Source organism: Macrobrachium nipponense, chromosome 44, assembly GCF_015104395.2.
Source record: "Macrobrachium nipponense isolate FS-2020 chromosome 44, ASM1510439v2, whole genome shotgun sequence".
NCBI lineage: Eukaryota > Metazoa > Arthropoda > Malacostraca > Decapoda > Palaemonidae > Macrobrachium > Macrobrachium nipponense.
In genome coordinates, this window is record NC_087221.1 from 41,208,872 (window position 1) to 41,218,585 (window position 9,714).

Consider the following 9,714-nt stretch of genomic DNA (forward strand, 5'->3'; position numbering starts at 1 on the left):
TATTCAGTAAGTCATCTTTTTCCGCACTCGTTCTCTACTTTTACTTTTGTGATTTCCACCCTCTCTTTTCCTTGTTTCTCATATATATGTGTATGTATGGATATAGTTACACACATATGCTAGGTACTAGGTCGTAAATGGGGATACAATCCACAATAATGTAAAATCCTTTTGTAGTTTTATAAGTTGCTGTACAGGAAATATATATTTTATAAAACTAGAAAAGGATTTTTTTTTTTTATCGAATGGCAGTTCCCATCTTTAATGTCGGAATTTCTCACTACATATACTTTTCCCTAGACACCATATACACCGCTTTGCGCTTTGTTTCCCGTCTTTTTTTTTTCCCCTTGTCACCCCCGTGCATTTAAAAGAAATTCCCGGGGATGGTTTCCATATAATTGTAACTCTCTCTCTCTCTCTCTCTCTCTCTCTCTCTCTCTCTCTCTCTCTCTCGTTTTCATTTGATTACATCGTTTGAGATGCGTTTCCAGTGATTTGCAGTTTCGCTTTGATGTGTTCGAACGCTCTCTTTGATGGGTTTCATTTCGTTGGGGTCCATCCCGTGGGTCCGTTTGATTTACACTTTTTCGTGCTTGCATAATTCTCTCTCTCTCTCTCTCTCTCTCTCTCTCTCTCTCTCTCTCTCTCATTTATATGAAAACTTACACTTTACAAGAAAACATTTACGGTGCCAACCTTAACCGTCTTCTCTCTCTCTCTCTCTCTCTCTCTCTCTCTCTCTCTCTCTCTCTCTCTCTCTTCATATAGGAAAACTTACTCTTTGTTTAGAGAAAACATTTACGGTGCCAACCTTAACCCCTTTCTCTCTCTCTCTCTCTCTCTCTCTCTCTCTCTCTCTCTATTTATATGAAAACTTTACACTTTTACAGAAATGTACGGTGCCAACCTTAACCGTTATAGAACAGGTACGGATTAATTAGGACAGAGGAAAGGATGCTATTTGCTATTGACACAGCTGCAGACTTAACTTGGTCAAATAGCTTACATGTCCATAGTTAACTATCCGAGAAGGTCAAAGCTAGTATAGGCTGGAATTCCACATTGCAGAAACGTACGATACGAAAATTGTACCACAACACTTGACTCTCGAGTTCGTGACTTCCACGGAGTACACACACAGTATGTTACCGCGTAGTTTCCTCCGAGTCGTGTTTACTGCGGTTACGTACATCAAGATGAATGCGGCAAGTCCTTTATCAGATTGTAACGAGGAAATGTCGGTAGGTATGGTGGTGAGGATGGGGGGTGAGTGGGGGAGTAGTTTTCGTTCTTGTGGCTTAGATTTCGGTTATTGGCTTGGGTCAGCGACCTTTCCCTCTCTCGGGCGACCCCCCGTAGGAGGGGGGGGGGGCCATAGTGTCGTCAGTGCACCCTCACGTGGTGCACTGTAGGCATTACGTAAGGTTCTTCGCAGCGCGCCATCGGCCCCTAGCTGCCACCCTTTTCATTACTTTTACTGTACCTCCTTTCCTATTGTATTTCTTCCATCTTACTTTGCACCCTCTCCTAAAAATTGACATATAGTGCAGCTGCGAGGTTTTCCTCCTGTTAAACCTTTCAACCCTTTTACTCTAATTTCCGTTTAGCGCTGAGTGACCTCATAGTTCCCAGTGCTTAGCCTTTGCCCTAAATACTATATATATATATATATATTATATATATATATATATATAATATATATATATATATATATATATATATATATTCCAATTCTTTCGGCGAAGGTCAGCTGTTGTGGGATGCTTTTAGGAGTAAATAACTACTGAACACGTACCTTGATTGTTAGTCAACTGCTTTGGTCGCAGTTGTGCCGGGAATAGGAAGGAGAGAGAGATAGAGAGAGAGAGCCGAAGAAATTCGGGTAAAGAGAGAAGAGCCGATCCCCATCCTTGGGAGAGAGAGAGATGGGAGAGCCGAGGAAAAGGAGGATGAGAGAGAAGAGAAGGGTAAAGCGAGCGCACAGGAAGGTCTCGGTCAAGTCGTCGTCATATCGGGGCGACCCCATTCATTCGATGCTTATCTCTCTTTCTCTCACGCAACTTACACCCTAGAGATAAGGTATCGTTAAAGTCATTTCGATAAGATATGCCCCGCGACCCTGTCCTTTGGCTGTTATCATCCATCCCGAGGTTCCGTTTGTTTCTAGGTTTTTTTTTTTTTTTTTTTTTTTTTTAGGGTACGTAGTCTTTTTTTTTTTTTATGGGGATTTTGGGGGTTTGGTATTTATTTCACTGCATTTCTTGCCCGATGATGATCCCCCCCCACCCTCTCTCTCTCTCTCTCTCATGATTGTTCTTATTTATGTTTAATGTCATTTGCGTACGTTCTTACGGTATTCGATGTGTGTATGTGTGCGTGTGTGTTGGCAATTAGGTACGTTTAATGTGCATACATATAATTAAAGTAGTCAAAAGAAAGCAGTCAAAAGCGAACCTTCTTATTTTAACGCTAAATCTTAGCTTACCGTTCTTGTATATATATATATTATATATCTATATATATATATATATATATATATATATATATATATATATATATAATATAGTATACACACACACACACACACACACACACACACACACACGTTATATTCTCAGTCTGCACCCGAATTCTTCTTCGAGGTAGCAAATAGTTTCAGTCTTCCACTTTTGCCGGGGGGGGGGGGGGGGGGGGGGATCACTGAACACTCAGAGGTCATTCAGTCGCTCTTATCTTTACCATTTTAAGCTCACGTACTGCAGTTGTTACTGCGTTGCTTTTGCCTTATAAGTCTTTTCTGGACCCTCCATTCGCTTCCATTTATTTTCAGAAAGAAACTGCTGTTATTTTTTTACTTTGGTATTAGTTAGGTCTGCTCTGTATTTTCAAAATTAAACACCTGCTTTAGACACCTCTTCGTTGTAGGATTAATCTCTCTCTCTCTCTCTCTCTCTCTCTCTCTCTCTCTCTCTCTCTCTCTCTCTCTCTCTCTCTCTCTCATAGTTACAGAAGTTCAACCTTTACATTTTTATCTCACAGTCCATTTGTTTGCTAAGCTTCTCCTTTCGTTATGATTTTGAAAAGTGTTGCTTTAATCCTCATTGTTTTATCGTTTTTTTCTCCTCTTTCTCTTTTAACTACCTCATCTCTCATCCATTTTTCTCCAGACCCCTTTTCAGTTGCAGTCATAATCTGTCTTGTTTGGTTGACGTATTTTTCATCTTATATCTTATTATTTCCTGTATCTTATTAACCTCGTATCCCTCTCATTCTCACATCCAGACTTTACACCATTCTTTGCCTGAATGTCTGTTACTCCTTAATTCATTCTTCCTATTTTATTCTTCCTTGACGTTCTGCCATCAGTTTCGAAACGAAAACAGCGCTTAAAAAAAAAAAAAAAAAAAAATCTTCCTTGACAAAAAAAAAAAAAATCTTCCTTGACAAGACATATACTCTATTTTTACCCGCCCTTCTTGCGTAGTTTGTCCTAAAATGTGCAAATATATCCACTTGATAAAAATAATGAACTCGTCCAAAGGCGCTGTCCTTGAACTTTTGCGTCTTCCTCATCCTTAACCTTGGCTCTTGTTCAAACGTCTTTCCCTCACGGGCTGTTTTCACGTCCGTCGTTTTTCTTCTTCTTATTTGTCCGTTACTAAATTTACGTGTGATTTATTCTCCACTGCTGGTTACTTTCAGTTTAAAGGTTGACCGTTTTGTTACGGTCAAACTAACTTGCAATTTTTGCCGGTTGGACTAGATTGGGGATATGGAAATAGTCATATTTGTAAATATGTCTCATAAAATATTTTTTTTTAACAATCTACAAAGTAAGTTCAAGTTGAGAAAACGTGAGTTGCAGGTAATAATATATATTATTAATAATATGTATCAACCATGTCGAATTGAGCCAGTCCTACCCCCCGCCAGTCGACAAGTTCCTTGTTGACGTCACGGAAACCCGAAAGGTTATCCTTGGAACCACTTTTCTCTCAACCACTTGGCAATAATAATAATATTATTATTATTATTATTATTATTATTATTATTATTATTATTATTATTATTATTATTATTTATTAGCGGGAGCCGGTGGCTGTCGGTAAACTTGCGAGGGATGATCATTCGTTGCCGTTTTCCGTTGTGAGATGTTGAATTGAACGTGGCCGGATAATGAGTTACGCAATCCGGTGTACACTGCGCGGCCGGGGAGTCTTTGAAATAGACCCGTATCTCTTGCATTATTCGGGATGTTTTTGCACAACGCGGGCAAACATGTTTGACGATGCGCACTCTCTCTCTCTCTCTCTCTCTCTCTCTCTCTCTCTCTCTAATTGCCTATACAGGGAGGAACGCAGGCTCGTCAAATTCACGAGATCGTATCTTATTGAAATATTGTGTCATGTAATATGAAATTCATCAGGATTCTTCTTCTTCTTCTTCTTCTTCTTCTTCTTCTTCTTCTTCTTAATAATAATAATAATTATTATGTATTATTATTATTTTTTTTTTTTTCTGGTGTGAAACTTTACCGGTGGTTTTTTTCTAAGTTGATTTGGTCTGAAACTACCGGTTTTTTTTTTGCTACGTTGATTGATGTGAAACTTCACCGATTTTTTTTTCTTTTTAAAGTGGACCCGGTGTGAAACTTTACCGTTTTTTATACTCAATACAGAATTGCTGTCATGAACTTACCAGTTTCATATTGGAGGAATGCTTCCTTAAAATTGCATTCATTATTTGAATAACTCTTCTCTTGAAGGTCTTCACTTTCTCTGGATCGTTTTGCTATACTCTCTTCGGATCGTTCCTCACTTTAATCAGGTGTTCATTTGATGAACGTTTTATTAATCCGAACTGTTCAATTTTTTTTAAGCACATCCATTCCTCTGAATCGTTTTTCTACTCTCTTCGGATCGTTTCTCTCTTCAGGTGGCATTATCAGTTTTTGGTAAGTCATACGATCACTTTGTCTATTCTTTCCAGTCGTCTCACGTCTTTCATAATTCCTTTCATAATTATTCTTCCTCCTATTTATCACCTGCGGATCGTCTTATCACTTTCCCTTGCATAATTTACTTAGTAACAACTTTGGATCATTGTACTATATTTTTTACATCATCGATTTTATCGCGTTCGGATAGTAATTTTGTCACGTCATTCAGATCGTCGTCCTATCTCTTTTTTGAGATCGTTTTATCTTCCTTGACAACTTTGTTACTGAAGATATTTTTGTTTTCTTTGCTGTTGTTGTTGATTATGTTATTTGTAAATTTTTCGTTTGCTGTCTTTACTTTGCAAGATGAAATTTCAAGCTTTGTGCATGGTAATCCGCACTGCAAATTTATGAATTCTCCAAGTACCATGGTCATACTTAGTATGTTCAAGTCATAACATAGTGGCCTTAATACCCTAGTTCTGTATATGCCTTGTAATACCCTAGTTCTGTATATTCCTTGTAATACCGTAGACTCTCTCTCTCTCTCTCTCTCTCTCTCTCTCTCTCTCTCTCTCTCTCTCTCTCGTAGTAGCCATCTTGCTTGGTGAGACGTACCCGCGTGAAGTCAGATTAAACAACAGATATCACAGTTTAAACATACGACTAGAATTTGAGAAATACTAGAAGTGTTCGTGAACTATCGGTGATAAGATTAGTGTGAAAATAGTAGGATAAAGCGTCTTCTAAGTTAGTTTATCAAGTGTAATACTATAAATCAGAACAAGATGGCAGTAAGTTCCAACTGCGGGAAGAGGTGGCGTAAATTTGGCGTGTTTAGCAGATTCGCAATACGATGAGGTAGCAGGAAGGGAACTGGCATTTTCTCATCTTATTGAAATCAGCAACAGTCCCTAACCAAAAAGCCGATAACAAAAGCATCATAGATATATTAGAAGGATATAATCCTTCAAACTGGAACAAATCTATGAAAACATCTTGAAAATAATTGAAGAAGTTCCAAAATAAAATCCAAGTGGTCAAGAGACTCATAAAGAAAATATACATAAACCAACATATTCCGACAAAGAAAATGAATAAGGTGAATCTTGTGAATATCCTAATTGATGCATTAGGAAAAAGAATGCCAAAAGCATGCAAACTGTGTAAGGTTTGGTATAGCATAGTCAATCCACAAAACCTAATCAGAAAATGTGCTGCATGCAACATTCCGACCCATCCACAGTGTGCTGAGGTAATACAAGATTTGAGAAAGATACAAGAATTTTTTGTTCAACATGTCTATCATGGATAGACAATGTTATTAAATCAAGATTGAATGTACAAATAGTTGAGGATGAAGAAGAAGAGGAGAGGAAGAGGAAGAAGAAGAAAAAGAAGAAGAAGACGGAACGGAGAGAAGTAAACAAAAATGAAATGACAGAAAAAAAATAAGGAAAACAAAGAACAAGATAAAAGTATGGATGCAGAGATACTCATTGATACTACATATGAGGCAATAAAGCAGCATACATACGAAGAAATAAATTACGATATGGCAACAGAAAAGCAAATCCGAAGAGGGCTTACCCTACCCAGATCTACACAATGACGGGAAAGAGGAAAAAATAGACAAGAAAGACACAAAATCTGCAACCTTTTGAAAAGAGGGAATTGCAGATTTGGAGAAAGATGTTACTACAAACATCCTAAGATATGTCAAAACTATGAAATATATGGTAAATGTGCATACTTAGATGGATATGGGGATGATTGCAGAGATCTGCATCCAAAAATATGTAAAACCTAAAAGAAGGAAAAAGGATGTAAGTTTCGACAAAAATGCAAATATATGCACCCTGGTAGCCATGAATCATAATCAAATAAATAACCAACCAAGTAATAAAATCCAAAATAAGAAAGAAACAAATAAAGAGAGAAATCAAGAAAGTATCAGGTAAAAGAGAAAAGCAAACCACCAATGAGATATGCAGAGGTGTCAGCAAAAAATTTCAAAGCATCAGCTCCGAAATTCTACTCAAGAGATAATAACTGTATTTATTATGCAAGAGGATATTGCAGAAACGGAGAAAATTGCAGATTCAGACACAAAATGAATAATTATGATGAAGGAAGATCAAATATTATGGAAAAGTTGGATTTTTTAATGTCAGAATTTCTGGATGAAAAAAAGAACAACATACCAGAAACAGGAAAGAGACATGGGAAAACCTTCATTACTACCAGTATTAAATAAGGAGAAAACACGCAAAACCATCATAGTGATGAATGCGCAGGGTTTAGTTACGAGTAACTCAAAAAGAAAAATAGAGTACTTAGAAGAACTAACCCAAAATGAAAAGAAAATAGATATAATGAATATAAGTGAAACCTGGTATTCCCAAGAGACTGGGAATGATGAACAAATAAAAGGGTTCCAAACTTATAGATCAGATAGAAAAAATAGGAATCAAGGGGGAACCGCAATATATGGGAAAGACAAAAAACAAGGAAAAATATATGAGAAATATAGTAACTCAGAATGTGAAACTAATAGCGGTAGAATTTGAATCTGAAAAATTGATGAACATAGTAATATATAGAGCCGTCCTAACATACTAAAGAGTTTGACTTAATAATTTGAAAAAATTGGGATGATATATGTAGAAAATCACAAGGACTGTACTATTCTCCTATCTGGTGACTTCAACTTTCCTTTCGTAGAATGAAAGAACGAATAGGAGATTGTGGTTGTACTTATACATATAAAAAAAGAGAGTAATAGTAGTGCAGAAGATAAGTGGCAATTTGAAAAGCTATTAGATATGCTACTAGAATACAACATTCAACAAATAAATCACTGCCAACAAGAAAGGAAAATACTTTAGACCTAGTATTTGTGAACGAGGTGAATTATGTTAAAGAAATAATAGTTTTTATAATGCGAGTATTTGCAGACAATAATGTCATAGAATTAACAGTTCATTCCAAAGCAAGTGAAAAAATAGAGATAAGCAAGAAATGAAAAGTGGAAGGATATGGAAAATACAACTTCTACAGTAAAAATATAAAATGGTCAGAAATTAATGAAGAATTAAACAAAGATTGGGATAACATTTTCGTAAGTGATGACATAATGGTAAATACGGAGATATTATATAAAATATTGGAGAAAATAGTGGAAAAATATATACCGAAGAAGAAAAAGTAAACATCATTCATGCATACCAAGAGACAGAAGGATCTTGTTCCAGAAAATCAGAAAGTGGAAAAAAGGTCTTGCAAAGAAAAAAAAAATGCATGGAAAGTTTCCTAGAACTAAAAAAGTAAGATAGAAAATGCAGAACAAAAGATTATACAATCAAAAGAAAATGAAAAAAAAAACGGGACTGCTGAAAAAAGGAAAAAAAACCCTATTAAATATCTGCAAAACCCCAAAACTGTTATACTCATATGCGAAGAAGATGAATAAAAGAAGAATAGAAATAGGCCCTCTGAGAATTGAAGGGAGATTAACGAATGAAAAAAAGCGAAATTTGCAACATACTGCAGAACGATATAAGAGAGAATTCACACCTAGAATAGATAATGAAGATAATGATATAAGAACATAGAAATTGGCCCTCTTGTGAAAGGGAACAATTGGAAAGGAACAGCTTAGACGAACCTGAAACAAAAAGAGAAATGACGATTGCAACATACTGTCAGAACGATATAGAGAGAATTCACCCCTAGAATAGATATTGAAGTAATGATATAGAAGTACGGGACAGAAAATAAGTGAATATTTAGCTGACATAGAAATTAATGAAGCTGATATTGTGCTAGGCAATTAATGAAATTAAAAATGGAGCTGCTGCAGGGCCGGATGGAGTCCCTGCTATTTTGTTAAAGAAAGTAGTTCATTCTATCGCAAAGCCACTTGCAATATTATTAATACAAAGTGTAGATACAGGCAAGATTTATGATGAGCACAAATTAGCATATATCACCCAATACTTTCAAAGTGGATCAAGACTAGAGGCAAGTAATTATAGGCCTGTGAGTCTAACATCACATATTATGAAAGTGTATGAAAGGGTAATGAAGAAAAATATTATGAAACATTTAATAAAAATAATTTGTTTATATAGGACAACACGGTTTCGTACCCGGAAAAAGTACACAAACCCAACTGTTAGTCCACCGTCCGAGAACATATTCAAAAATATGAAAAGCGGAAATGAAACAGATGTGGTTTATCTAGACTTTGCAAAAGCTTTTGACAAAGTAGACCATAATATATTAGCAAAGAAAATTAGAAAACACAATATCGTATAAAGTAGGAAGATGGTTAAAAGAATTTTTACACAACAGAAAACAGATAGTTTATTGCAAACGATGAAAAATCGGATGAAACCAAGGTAATATAATATCCTGTGTGCCACAAGGTACGGTGCTAGCTGCAATATTGTTTGTTATTGATGATTGAAGACATAGACAGTAATGTTAAGGATTCGGTAGTGAGTAGTTTCGCTGATGACACAAGAATAAGTAGAGAAATTACTTGTGATGAAGATAGGAACGCTCTACAAACAGACCTTAACAAAGTATATGATTGGGCAGAGGTAAATAGATGGTATGTAACTCTGATAAATTTGAATCAATAAATTATGGAGACAGAGAAGGAAAGCTATATGCATATAGGGGACCTAATAATGAGGCAATCACAAATAAGGAAGCAGTTTAAAGACCTTGGTGTGATGATGAATAGGAACATGTTATGCAATGAT